The 13,755-nt window shown below is 42.2% G+C and overlaps 1 non-coding gene across 1 annotated transcript; it reads left to right on the forward strand.

Annotated features, from left to right (window-relative positions):
- Positions 1-3,950: 3,950 nt before the first annotated feature.
- LOC126005784 (U6 spliceosomal RNA) lies at positions 3,951-4,057 on the forward strand. The gene has a single exon (XR_007494818.1). It is a non-coding gene; the product is annotated as a U6 spliceosomal RNA (small nuclear RNA).
- The last annotated feature ends 9,698 nt before the right edge of the window (positions 4,058-13,755 follow it).

The raw sequence follows: 13,755 nt of genomic DNA on the forward strand, positions 1-13,755 counted from the left end.
GCATCTTGTTCCTTGTTTTTGTCTTAAATGAAGTAAAACACTTGATTGAACTTTTATATTTATTTCAAGTGTTTATATTTGAATTTGGAGAGAAGAATTTGAATTTTGATTTTGAAAAACAAATAAAATGGGAAAGACTGGTAAAAGTTAAGGGCACTAAAGATCTAAACTGTATAAACTACAGTTTATATTGTAATTGGTATTTTGGCAGGGAAAATATAATTAGTCTTAAAATAAGAGCAACTTTTTTTAATTGGGACACTTAAACCTCTTGATTCAGTAGTGATTCCCTTCCTAGTGTGATTGAGCTTGGGTATGTGTTAATTTTTTTTCAACATTGAAAATTCAGTTTAAAAAAAAAAAAAGAAAATTCAGTTTTGCCTTTTTTCTTAAAATAGCTGTGAAATTTTGAACCATAACTTAAAATATGAATACATGATCACCATAGAAATTATAAGATGAAATCACACAGTATTTATTGATAGCAGTAACATATAAAATAAATGTAATATTCTTATCCAGAGTTGTGTTGAATATAAACAGATTGTGTGATAAGAACAGAGGGTTCAACAATTAACAGTTGACATTTATGATTAATGTTAAAAAAGCTTTATATCTGTTTACAATTTGGAGTTAAAAAGCAGGCTTAATTTTTCTTATGCTTAATTAAAACTGGCTTAAAATATTTGTAAATAGAATCAATACTGAAACTGCATAAACTTGCACATTAAAAGGTGCAGCAATTTATTTTTCAGTAAAAAAGTGTACTCTTCTAAAAAATGAAAATTGACAACTCAGCCAGTCAGATGAATTTTAGGTGAATCAGTTGTTGAACTAACTGAGCCAAAGTGATTATGCATTCTTCATTTATTTAGTTAGCACTTTGTATCATATACAGTTTACAATACATGTATAACTTGTAGCTATAAACATTTTGTGCCATTAAAGCTCTCACAAAACTTTTCATGTCATATCTTTGTATGTTGTGTGTTTCCTCAGAGGAGATGGGTCTCACCTGTCTACTCCAAATTCCTAATCTTGAGGTTTTCAAATGCTAGAGTACCTGTGCTCATGAATAACCTAGTATCTGGTAGATAAACCACACCAGCTAACTCTATGACATAAAGAAGTATATAAGAAGTATAGAAAGGGGGCCCGGAGAGATAGCACAGCGGCATTTGCCTTGCAAGCAGCCGATCCAGGACCAAAGGTGGTTGGTTCGAATCCCGGTGTCCCATATGGTCCCCCGTGCCTGCCAGGAGCTATTTCTGAGCAGACAGCCAGGAGTAACCCCTGAGCATCACCGGGTGTGGCCCAAAAACTAAAAAAAAAAAAAAAAAAAAAAAGTATAGAAAGGGTCAAGACATTCAAAGCATTTCTTCTGCAAGAAATCAAAATAATAATGGTATCTGAATAATTACAGATGAGATGATATATGAAAAACAAGTATGTGTTCAACAAATGCAAAAGTGGGGGTAGAGCAATAGTACTGGTAGGGTGTTTGCCTTGCACATAGCTGACCCAGGTTTGATCCCATTTGGTTCCCCAAGCTCTCCAGGAGTGACCCTTGAGCACAGAACCAGAGCAAGCCCTTAATACTGCAATTGTGGCCCCAAAACAAAACAAATGTGTTGAGTGGGGAAAATGGCAGGAATTATCTAGTGAAAATGTGTTTCGGAAATTCGAAGTTCAGCATAGCCAAAAGCATAAGTAGAGAGGAAACTGAAGGTGTACTTTAGTGTTGAACCTACATTTGTCAAAAACTAATACGCTCTTCTGAGGTCTGATAGTCAGTGGGATACTTTTTTTTTTTTTAGTCAGTGGGATACTTTACAGTTTATTTAAGTACGGAAAATTACCGAAGACTTCAGATGCACCTTACCAGGGTTTATACTTGACACTAAAAGACCACTAAGTTTTTTTTTTTTTTTTTTTTTTTTTTTTGTGGTTTTTGGGTCACACCCGGCAGTGCTCAGGGGTTTTTCCTGGCTCCGTGCTCAGAAATTGCTCCTGGCAGGCACGGGGGACCATATGGGACGCCGGGATTCGAACCGATGACCTTCTGCATGAAAGGTAAACGCCTTACCTCCATGCTATCTCTCCGGCCTCACCACTAAGTTTTGATAGCTCTCTCCATACAGCTATTAATTGATTTTAGTAATGGTACCCAGGGCTTCAGAGAGGTGAGAAAAATGCTATACCACTGAGCTCTATCCTTTGCCTCTCTCATACACTTAGTGTAATGATTGCAGGTACATGTCAGAATTTTATCTCCTTTTAAGGACAAATAATATTCATTCCATTGCAAGTTTCAGAACACAGGCTACCTCTACCATATAGCCACTAAATGCAAATATACAAATATCTGGAAAGGCTGTCTTAAAAGGAGAGAGATAGGGCCAGAGTGATAGTAGAACGGGTAGAGTGGTTTGCCTTTCACACAGCTGACCCTGACCTCCCAGGAATGCTTTCTGAGTGGAGAGCCAGGAGTAACCTCTGAGTGCTTCCAGGTGAGTCCAGAAACAAGATGGAAAGCAACATGGCACAATGATTAAGATATCAGTCAAGAACCATACCACGGACTGGAGAGATAGCATGGAGGTAGTGCGTTTGCCTTACATGCAGAAGGATGGTGGTTGAAATCCAGGCATCCCGTATGGTCCCCTGCCTGCCAGGAGTGATTTCTGAATATAGAGCCAGGAGTAACCCCTAAATGCTGCCGGGTGTGACCTAAAAACCAAAACTCAAAAACATACCACATAGGTTTGATACGTGTCAATTGTAAGGCTTTATTCTGTTTATTAAACGTCTCTTCCAATATCTTAGTTCCTTCATCTGTAAATTTCGATAATGAAATGCCTTGTCTTAGAAGATTATTTTAGAGGACTAGATAGTTCAGATGGTAAGGTGCTTGCCCTGCATGCAGCCAACACGAATTCTATGCCCAGCATCCTCAGTTGATCTAAGACACATCAAGAGTGATCCCTGAGTGCAGTAAGGAGTTAGCCCTGAGCACCCTGGGTATAACCCCAAAAAACAGAAAAGTTTATTATAATTCAATGAGATTTTTATGTACGTAGGAGGTTGTTAGAAAGTGCCTAAAACTTAAAGTCCATATTAAATTTTATTCTGGGGTAATGTATATTTAGGATCCCCAAGTAGATAAATAAAGGAATAGCATTTTTTGTTGGTTTTTGGTTTTGGGGTCACACCTGGCAGTGCTCAGGGGTTACTCCTGGCTCTATGCTCAGAAATTGCTCCTGCCAGGCTTAGGGGACCATATAGGATGCCGGGATTCGAACCAACATCCTGGCAGCACTCGGGTTACTCCTGGCTCTGTGCTCAGAAATTGCTCCTGGCAGGCTCAGGGGACCATGTGGGATGCCGGAAATTGAACGTGGTTCCGTCCTGTGTTGACCACGTGCAAGGTAAATGCCCTACCTCTATTCTATGGCTCTGTCTCCAGATAACATTGTTTTAAAAAAATTATAGCTAGATCTTCAAATCTTCAGCACTACATATGGTTTCCAGAGCCCATTCAGAAGTGTAATCACTAAGCACCACCAGTTATGGGTCAAAACCCATATAAGAGCAAAACAGTATGCAAAAGGGAGCAGACAAAAAATATTGACATACTTGTATTCCAATTTTATGTTGATGTAAGGTACCTAAACTCTTGGTGATGAGAATGATGCTGATATGTCTGTACACCTGATATCTAAGTAATGTTAAATACCAATAGGACCAACAGATAGTACACTAGTACACTGGCATACATCTGATCTAGGTTCTGTTCTTTACACCACATGTTTCCCTTATTTCAGTATGAAGCTCAGGAGATGCCCTGAGTGATGCTGGGTATGGCTTTGGAGCCCCAAGTATTAACTGGGATGCCTGGTCCAGCAGAGTTCATTGACTTGCATCCTAGTTGGTTAAGAATTCACAAGAGAGTGCTCGCTTCGGCAGCACATATACTAACATTGGAACGATACAGAGAAGATTAGCATGGCCCCTGCGCAAGGATGATGTGCAAATTCGTGAAGCGTTCCATATTAAAAAAAAAAAATTCACAGGAGAGACCACTGGGCCTTTAGAGCCCCATCCCACCAAGGAAAACTATGTTATGTCAACTTCGTTTCTTGGAATTAATAAATATATAATCATTAAAATATAAAAGAATAAGTGGTATTGCTGGAGAGATAGTACGGGGAGAAGGGTACTTTCCTTGTATGTGGCCAACTAGGTTCACACCCATATTGTCTCCCGACCCCTGCAGGGACTGATCCCTGAGTGTAGGCAGAACAAGGAGTAAGCCCTAAGTACCTCTCTCTCCATGTGGCCCCAAACAAAACAAAGCAAAATAAGGCAGGATAAATGACAAACTAGATTTTAAGAGAGTTCATTGGAAGATGCTGTTACAACATTTACCACAGTGCTGAGCAAAGAATAAGATAACTTTCTCTGAATACTCAAAGGAAATGCTTCCTTATTCAAAAAACAGCATCCCATCTCTTTTTAGCTGTTTTTCTTTATAAGAATGATCCTTTGAAAAGTCAAACAATTCTCCACTTTTTTAGTTTTGATCTTGAATTCACCTGGTTAGGCTTCTCATCACTACAACAAAGCTCCTTTTGTCATGGTCACCATTGACTTCTGTGGTGCCTCTCTTTGTAACCTCCAGTCAATACTTAGAAAAATGTTTATTTTGTTCTGAGCCCATCAGCACTACTTCAGACCTTTGCACTTCGGTCATTTCATGACCCAAACATACTCTTGTCTCTCTGTCTCATCACTCTCTCTTCCCCCGCCCCCCCCCCCCCCCCGATTCCAGAAGCATTTTTTTTTTCTAGTTCCAACCTTACACATATATTGGGCACACTTAGGATACTACGGCTGAAAGATTCTGGGTGGAAGAAGTCCCAGGGGTGTGGCTGAATACAAAACAGAAGCAGATGATATAGAAATGCAAAGTCGAATCACCCTTCAGGATGGTGGCGTTCAGAAGGGTGGACAGGGCTGAGCAGCAGCCTAGCTATCAAGGAGAGCTGTGGTAACAGGAATGGACGCCCACCCTCTGATGGTGGAGAGCAGCTGGCAGGGCCTGAGCTGGAAACCCAGGCACTGAGAATGCCAGTCCCTAAAAATCCCATCACCAGTGCTTGGTGACCTGAGTAATCAGGGCCATTCTCCTGCTCAGAGGGCTTGAGGTGAGGGCTAGATGAGAGACTAGTGGGAGAGGGTGTCCCTCCTGGGTTTTCTTTTGTTTCGGCCAAAGGACAGGATGAATGTCCTGTCCATCCTTCTGGTGTTCCCTGCATGATAAACATGGCTGTTGGAGGAGACTGTGACACACTCCAAGCAATGTTCTTGGAGCAAGAACTTCTCTTGGCATTAAAAAAAAAAGAAAGCTATTTTCCTCTAATTCCTAATTAACAAAACACTCACTGAGGACTGCACATATCCACATACCTCATCCTCATCTTGGGCGTGCTCCTTGATCTCACTGCTTTTGGTTATTAATTGTGAGTCTGGCACTCTAACACTCCAGATTTTCAGTCTCCATACATCTCTCCCCAGCAAAGGAGAGGTACGTGCTCTACTGGCTTCCCCTTCTTGTCCTCTTCTCCATCTCCAGTGCTGACAAGTTGGGCAAGGTATAGAGGAAGTGAGCTCTGTCTGATGACCTTGTGCTTGGCCATTGCAAATAATGCTGCAATAAATGCATAGGTGCACACCTATCTCTTCAAGACCTCACTTCATTTCATTGGGGGAATATATCCAGATGTACGGTTGTTGGATCAGATAATAAATGATCTTCCTTCCTCCTTTCCTCTCTTCTATTCTCCCTTCTCTCCTTTCATCTTCTCAACTCTCCTCTCCTTTCCTCTCCTCTCTTCCCTTCCTATCCCCTCCCTCTCTTCTCTTCCCTCACTCCTCTCCCCTCCCTTCCCCTCTTCTCCTCTCTCCTCTCCTTTTTTTTCCTTTCTCAGGGGTTACTCCTTGCTCTGAACTCAGAACTCACTCCTGGCAGGCTTGAATATGGTTCCCAGGATCTAACCCAGCTCTCCCGTGTGCAAGACAAATGCCCTATCTGCTGTGTTATCACTGTAGCCCCTATTATAAATAATTTTTAATTGAATCACTGTGAGATACAAGTGACAAAGTTGTTCATGACTGAGTTTCAGTCATCCAATGTACAACAAAGACCCTTCACCAGTGCACATTTCCTATGGTATTACTGATCATTTTCTCTGGTTAGTTTCTGCATCATCCTAGACATTGAAACAGCTATCTTTATTTTTAATTTTATTTCTTAAAAATGCATCACATAGTTGGCAGTTGAGATAGTTGACAAAATCCCTTTGTTTTTCTATTTTGTTTAAAAAAAGAGTGGAAGGAAAAACAAAAAGAAGGAAAAGGCATGATTTTACATGGCTTGGTTTACATCTCATTCAAGAGTGAGTCTTTGGAACTGGCCAGGTTCAAACATGGCGACTGCATTTGTGGGCGTGTAGCTGCCAGGCTTCCTGGAAGAAGGAAGATATGAGAATATGAGAAAGATGCCTGCACTTGCTCCAAAACACCCTGGGGATATCAGTACAAACACTGGCATACCTGAAGTTTGGTCAGCTGGTATCCCCAAAGAGAATCATAGACAGCCAGAGAGATAGCATAGCAGTAGTGCATTTGCCTTGCATATGGCTGACCCAGGAGGGACCCAGTTCCTGGTCTGGTCTCCCAGCTGGTCCCCAGGCTGGTCCCCAAGCCTGCCAGGAGTGATTTCTGAGTGCAGAACGAGGAGTAGCGCCTGAACACTGCTGGGTATGTCCCACCAAGCAGTCTAATCAATCAATAGATAAAGTTTAAAAAAAAGAATCATAGAGCAGTGGTGAGACAGGGCCATTGGCAAAATGGTGGTTTTGGGTGATGGACACAGCAGGCATGGAAGCAGCCATCTTTAGCTTGTTTCAGTGACTGGAAATTGGTAGTTGACCAGTAAATGCCACACCCATTAATTGATTGCGGTAAATATGTTGCTTTTCTCTTTTTTTCTTACAAATAAATCTGACTTATGAAACACATTCAAGCACATTCAGTGCTTGAAATTATTGCCTCAGTGTTGGCAGAATCACACACCCTCAAAAATGTCGTCTTAGTCCCTGGAACCTGTTAATGGGTTATTGCATAGCAAAAGAAACTTGGCAGGTATGACAAAGAATCTTGGGAAATGATTATGGATTATCCATATGGATATAATGTAATCACCAAGATCTTTATAAGGAAAGAAGATTTAAGTTTGAGACAGGAAAGCCCAAGAGATGTGGACCTACAAACCAGTAGGGGGATTTGGAAGACAAGCTCTAGGAGCCAGGAGGCTCTATGAACTCCCTTTAGACTTCTGAACTCAAACACTGTAAAACACATTTGTGTTATTTTAGGTTGCTAAATTGGTGGTCATTTGCTATTGCATCTGTTAATCATGAATACATTCTTTCATTTAAACCTCAGACCATCCTGAAAGTATTGCTAGCTTGTTTTGTTGACACATGTAATGTCCAGTCTAAGTGTCATTTGGAAACATGAGAAAAAAGTATCTATCCTGATTGAGAGCACAGATCAATATCTAGAATCTTGCTGAGCTCAAAGTTAGCAATTAGTAGGTTGTCAACAAGCCAATTTCAGGTCTAGAAGAGATTTCAGAGAGTTTGTACCAAATCTTGTGTTTAAGAGTTTGAAGTGTTTAAACTCATAGATACCTAGCAGATGAAACTTGCAAATAAACAATCCATTACTCATTGTGATTGTAAGCACATATTGAACCTTGATATGTGCCAAACAGTCTCAGTTCAGTCCAGCATTAATGTATTAATAACACATGAGTCCTCTATTTGACAGATGAGAACACTGAGGCAAGGTCAAACAGTCACCGAAGGGCAGAGCCAGGGATCAATAGCAAGTGTGATGGCATTGAGCCTGTGTTGTCAATCACCATGCTGTGAACTCAGATGAGTGCTAAGAATAGTGCCTCCAGAGAGCTGTTTCTTCTCTCCTATCCCCTCTCTTCTTCTCTCTTCCCCACCTCTCCCCTCCCTTTCCCTTCCCCTCCCTTCCCCTTTTCCTTCCCTTCCCTTCCCTTCCCTTCCCTTCCCTTCCCTTCCCTTTCCTTCCCTCTTCCCTTTCCTTCCCTCTTCCCTTTTCTTCCCTGTCCTTCCCATCTCCTCTCCTCTCCTCCTCTCCTCTCCTCTCCTCTCCTCTCCTCTCCTCTCCTCTCCTCTCCTCTCCTCTCCTTTCCTCTCTTCCCCCTCCTCTTCTCTTCTTTTTTACTCTCCCCTCCCCTCCTCTTCCCGCTTCACCTTCCCCTCCCCTTCTCTTCCTTCTGCTTCCCTCTCCCCTCTCTCATCCCCTTACCTTCTCTCCTCATCTTTTTCTTTTTCTCTCTTCCTCCCTCCCTCCCTCCCTTCCTTCCTCCCTCCCTCCCTCCCTCCCTTCCTTCCTTCCTTCCTTCCTTCCTTCCTTCCTTCCTTCCTTCCTCCCTTCCTCCTTCCTTCCTTCCTTCCTTCCTCCCTCCCTCCCTCCCTCCCTCCCTCCCTCCTTCCTTCCTTCCTTCCTTCCTTCCTTCCTTCCTTCCTTCCTTCCTTCCTTCCTTCCTTCCTTCCTTCCTTCCTTCCTTCCTTTCTTTTCTCTCTTTTTTTGCTTTTTGGGCCACACCCAGTGACACTCAAGAGTTACTCTTGGCTATGTGCTCAGAAATCGCTCCTGACTTGGGGAATAATATCGGGTGCTGGGGGATCAAACTGCAGTCTGTCCTAAGTTAGGGCATGCAAGACAAATGCCCTACCACTTGCACCACTGCTGCGGCCCCTCCTCTTCCTTTATCTCCTCTTTTCCTTTCTCTCCCCTTCTCTTTCTTCTTTCTCTCCCCCGCCTCCTCCTTCTCCTTTAGTTTTTGAGTAAGCTTAGGGCTTACCCCAGGCTTTGTGTTCAGAGATCACTTATGCAAGGACTCCTAGTAAGGACCTCATGTGGTGCCAGAAATTGAACCTTGCTCGCAAGGCAAACAGCCTACCTGCTGTACTATTTCTCCAGATCCTCAAAGAGATTTTTACTAGACACTGCTTTTTGGTTTTGGTGGGGCTACTCCTGGCTCTCTGTTCAGGGTCACTGTCACTGCTGAGATGTGATAGCAGTTCTCAGGGACCGTATAGTAATGGGACAACTCTAGTCTTCTGCATGCAAAGTATGTGCTCAGTCCATTGAACTCTCTCCAGCCCTCATTAGGCACAATTTTTGAGTTACTACTGTGAGCTGGGAGAGTTTGACCTCAGAGCCTGTCTGAATTGAACTCAACAGATCGATCTGGTCTCTAAAAGGAAAAGGACTATTTGCTGTAGGAGATTCATTAACAGGGTAAGTAATTAGGCAAGACATTGATGAGTGTTACCCAAGGAAAGACAGTGGATCTTTATTTTGGAAATTCTAGGCCACATTGTGATGCTTAGGAAATAAATCAGGCAAAATTGGGGTTTCAGGGAACTATTATATTTCTTTCTAAGGACAAACAGGAAGTTGGTTTTACTTTGTTTCCTTTTGCTACAAATTGATTCTTGTAGTCTTATCTTTTTTTTCTTAACATTGCTTCCCTGACTTTTATACATCTTTTATTCTCATTCATATTGTAACTGTTGGTGACATTTTACTTTTATTTTTACTTATTATCTATTTACTTTTATTTATTTTTTGAAGTGCACGTTTTTAGATCAAATACTTGAGACAGATTTTTTGGGAGGGGGAAATAGGAGACCTCCAAGTCATGCTCAGAGGCTCTGCAGCTTCAAGGCCAATCAGATTGCATGACTCAATGCCAGGACTTGAGGATGCGGTGCTGCTCTGACCTTGTAATAACTGTGGTGCTGGGGACCACTAGGGCCACTCCATTGGTTTTTAGAAGCCATAGGGACTGCATTCATGATATTCAGAGGACTATGTGGTGCCATTCAATCTGACCCAATCTGACTTGGTCAGATTCATGCAAAGCATGCATTCTAAGACCTTGAACTACTGCAATGAGACCTTACACCCTGAACATTGACATAAAGACCTGGTACAGGCCTCAGAAGAATGGGCATTCTCCATTCACCCCTGATCTAGAGAAGACATCTACAAAACATCTAAGGTTGTATGTAACATCACCTGGAGGCATTCCTCTACCAGGGGAGACCCTACAGCTGCTCTGACATCGATCTACTCAAAAAAGACTTCCCTTAACACTAAGAAGACTTAACAAAAACAATGACCTGCTTACTGGACAGGGCTTACTGTATTGCCCCTTAATTGTGAGGTTTGTCTATAACATCACCTGGAAGCAATCCTCTACCACGGAAGACCCTACCACTGCTCAGACATCGTCCTGCTGAAAAGAGACTTCCCTTAACAATGAGAAGACTAAACAATGACCTGCTTACAGGACAGGGCTTCCTGCATTGCCCTTTCATGGTGAGGTGAAACGAGAAGACACTCCACATCATGACTTCAATTTAGGATATACAGATTCCAGAATCTTTAATACAGAAACATGATACCAACAACAGAGACTGTGTGAAAAGTGTGTTGGCACTACGGACAATGTCTTGGATTGGACGATAACTCGCCTGAAGCCTAGAGTTGGTCTTATGCCAGGAAACTTCAGGGGTAGGATCTCTTTGTATTTAGGCCAAGGTTATTCCTTTCCATGCCTCTTATATTTTGGTGAGCCTATGCAAACAACAATTGCCACTCTAACACCGTTTTTACTGTGCTCCTTTGACTCTAATCCTTAAAATGCACCCACTTAAAATTTGAAGTTAAATGCACCCACTTAAAATTTGAGGTTAACTTAAGCTAATATGCATGTACATGGAAATGTAAAAAATACTATGCCTCTAATGTTTAAGGAGTTACGTAAGTTTTATGGCTTTAGATTGCCTTGTGTGCTGTTAAGAAATATTATAATGTGCTACAATCTGGGGACTTGAGGTACAAAGTAATTGTACATGGATTCTGTTTTATTTATCTCAACGTTCTTTGGCTGAAAGTTCAAAGTTAAGATATCAGCAAGGGGACTTCTGAGAATTATGTTATGGCGATTGTCCTTCCACTGTAACTTTACCTTGTCCTCTTTCTTTGCATCCTTTGTTCTCATAATTCAAAATAAAAAAATAAAAAAAAAAAGACCTTGAACTAGTTCTCTAGTTTCATGATTCAGATTTTATTGTGAAAGTGGTTTGTTAATAAAGTGCTATCTAGGAAAATCTGCCAAGAAGAGAAGGTAGCATTGGAGAAAGACTAAAGTAAGATAGGATAGTTTCAAGTAAAGTTTTGGTTAGAGGAAGTTTCTGGAACATAACATTGCAGAACTGCCTTATGTAGAGGCAAGAGATGAGCTCTACTCTATTCATTGTGTGGTTGTAAGGGGCTTCCATCAGGAAAATGTACTCCTTTCTCAGGGCAGTGAGGAGCAGCAGCAGCAGCAGCAGCTTCCCTGAGTATGCTTCTTCTGAGTGAGCCCCCTTGGCTTTTTCACACAGAGCATGACGATAGCCCAGTGTCTGTGACTTCTTCCTCTTCCTTTGCATCACACAGAGCACTAAGCCACATTAGCCAGAAAAGAAGCAACAAAGAAAAGGGACAGACAATGCAGGAGAGATGGGAAATATTAGGAAATCATTTGTTTTCTTTTAATATATTTTATTTAAACACCTTGATTACAGACATGATTGTGTTTGGGTTTCAGTCATGTAAAGAACACCACCCATCACCAGTGCAACATTCCCATCACCAATGTCCCAAATCTCCCTCCTCCCCATCCAACCCCCGAGGAAATCATTTGTAAGCGGTTCCAAATCACAGCCTTCCTGACCCCATATCAGCACATTGCTGTGACAAGTCAGAGTGGGTGCTCAGGAAGAGAACTTGGAAAACATTTGGCCAGCAGGTAGGCAAACCCCTTGCCCAGGGGCGTGATTATTGGGTCCATGATAAAACCAGGACTGGAACTTTACTCTGATTTCAGGTTAGGGCTATTCCTCCAGCAAGATGCTCAGAAACTCTCCTTATGTGAGCTGCCTCCTTGAGCTAATAATGGTTTGCTAGAGTGGGCAGATTAAGATTGGGGTGGCCAGAGAGATAGCACGGATGTAGGGCATTTGTCTTGCATGCAGGACGGTGGTTCAAATCCTGGCATCCCATATGGTCCCCCGCACCTGTAAGGAGCGATTATCTGAGTGTAGAGCCAGGAGTAACCCCTGAGTGCTGCCAGGTGTGATCAAAAAAAAAAAAAAAAGGAATTATTGAGATTGGGATGAAGGAGGAAAACAGGGGTACCTGTTGGCTCTGTAGTGATAGATCTCAGGGAAATATTACTGATTATATCATCTCTTTTAGAAGATAAAGTCAAATCTTTTTTTTTTATTGGTTTGGAATCCATGCTAAATTTTAAAAATGAACCAATAACTCCCACCTCTTTTTTTCCCTTCTCATGTGTCTCTTAGCATTGGGTATCTTCAGCCACTACTGCCTGGACCTACCTCTCTTTTCTAACAGCTGGAGCCTGAAGAATTGGGCTGGGCCCTGTTGCTCTGAGTTTGTGCTGGAGAGAACAGTGGGTGCATTATACTATGTTGACAGGGTCTAAACTGCTGCCAGGAGCCTGAGGTCAGCTCTGATACCCAGATATTCTCAATGTTGTCACTTAGTCTTCTATTTGCTGCAGTAGCTCTGCCATTGTTTTGGGTTCCAATGCTGGATTCTGTGTAGCATGATAGATATTCTCTGGATCTGACACTCAAATTCTCCCTAGCTTCATTTTGGGCCACCCCCATCCCACCCTGTCCAGACCCCCTTGCCCAATGAAGCAGCTAGAATGGCTTTGTTGTTGTTGTTGTTGTTGTTTTTGTTTTTGGGCCACACCCGTTTGATGCTCAGGGGTTACTCCTGGCTATGCGCTCAGAAATCGCCCCTGGCGATTGGCCCCTGGGAGGACCATATGGGAAGCCAGGGGATCGAACAGCGGTCTATCCTACGCTAGCGCTTGCAAGGCAGACACCTTACCTCTAGCGCCACCTTCCCGGCCCCTAGAATGGCATTTCTACTGTCCAGACACTCTTCAGAAAACTCTCCAATAACTTTTCTACCTTCTCTACTTTGACCTCCTTGGCTACTCATCTGAGGCAGTTCTTAATGGTTGGCCAGAGCTCTTGCAATGCTCTGTGCTGCACTGCTGTCCCCAAAACTGAGGTCACTGATAGCCTTTGTCTCTTTTTACCATGACTGGGACTGTTCTCTTTCATGCCCTCCCATTCCTATGTTTCTGAGAAGACTTCCTGAGTCCTGTGTTGACCTTCCTATTGCATATCTTTTCTGGCATTTCTTCTTTGCTTTCAATAACCCTTTATGAGAATTGAAAAGGTTCCAGACATGATGACATTCTATGACAGATCTGAGGAAGTGAAGAAAGAGAGAAGCATGGAGACTGATATTGAATTCCATAAAAAGTAGAATTTTGTTAGGAATATTATGTAGATTGGAACATATCTGAACCAGGTCTGAGCTAAGATTAGGAAGAATCGCGGGCTCACGGGCAACCTCACTGGTGACTGCTTGAGCTCTAGGCTAATTTTCTTAATAGACTGCATCATTATTTAATAACTAAGATATCATGGGCTAAATTCCTTCTACAAGTAAATTTTTTTTTTTTTGGCTTTTGGGTCACACCCGGCG

This window comes from Suncus etruscus, chromosome 3 (genome assembly GCF_024139225.1).
Source record: "Suncus etruscus isolate mSunEtr1 chromosome 3, mSunEtr1.pri.cur, whole genome shotgun sequence".
NCBI classification, from domain to species: domain Eukaryota; kingdom Metazoa; phylum Chordata; class Mammalia; order Eulipotyphla; family Soricidae; genus Suncus; species Suncus etruscus.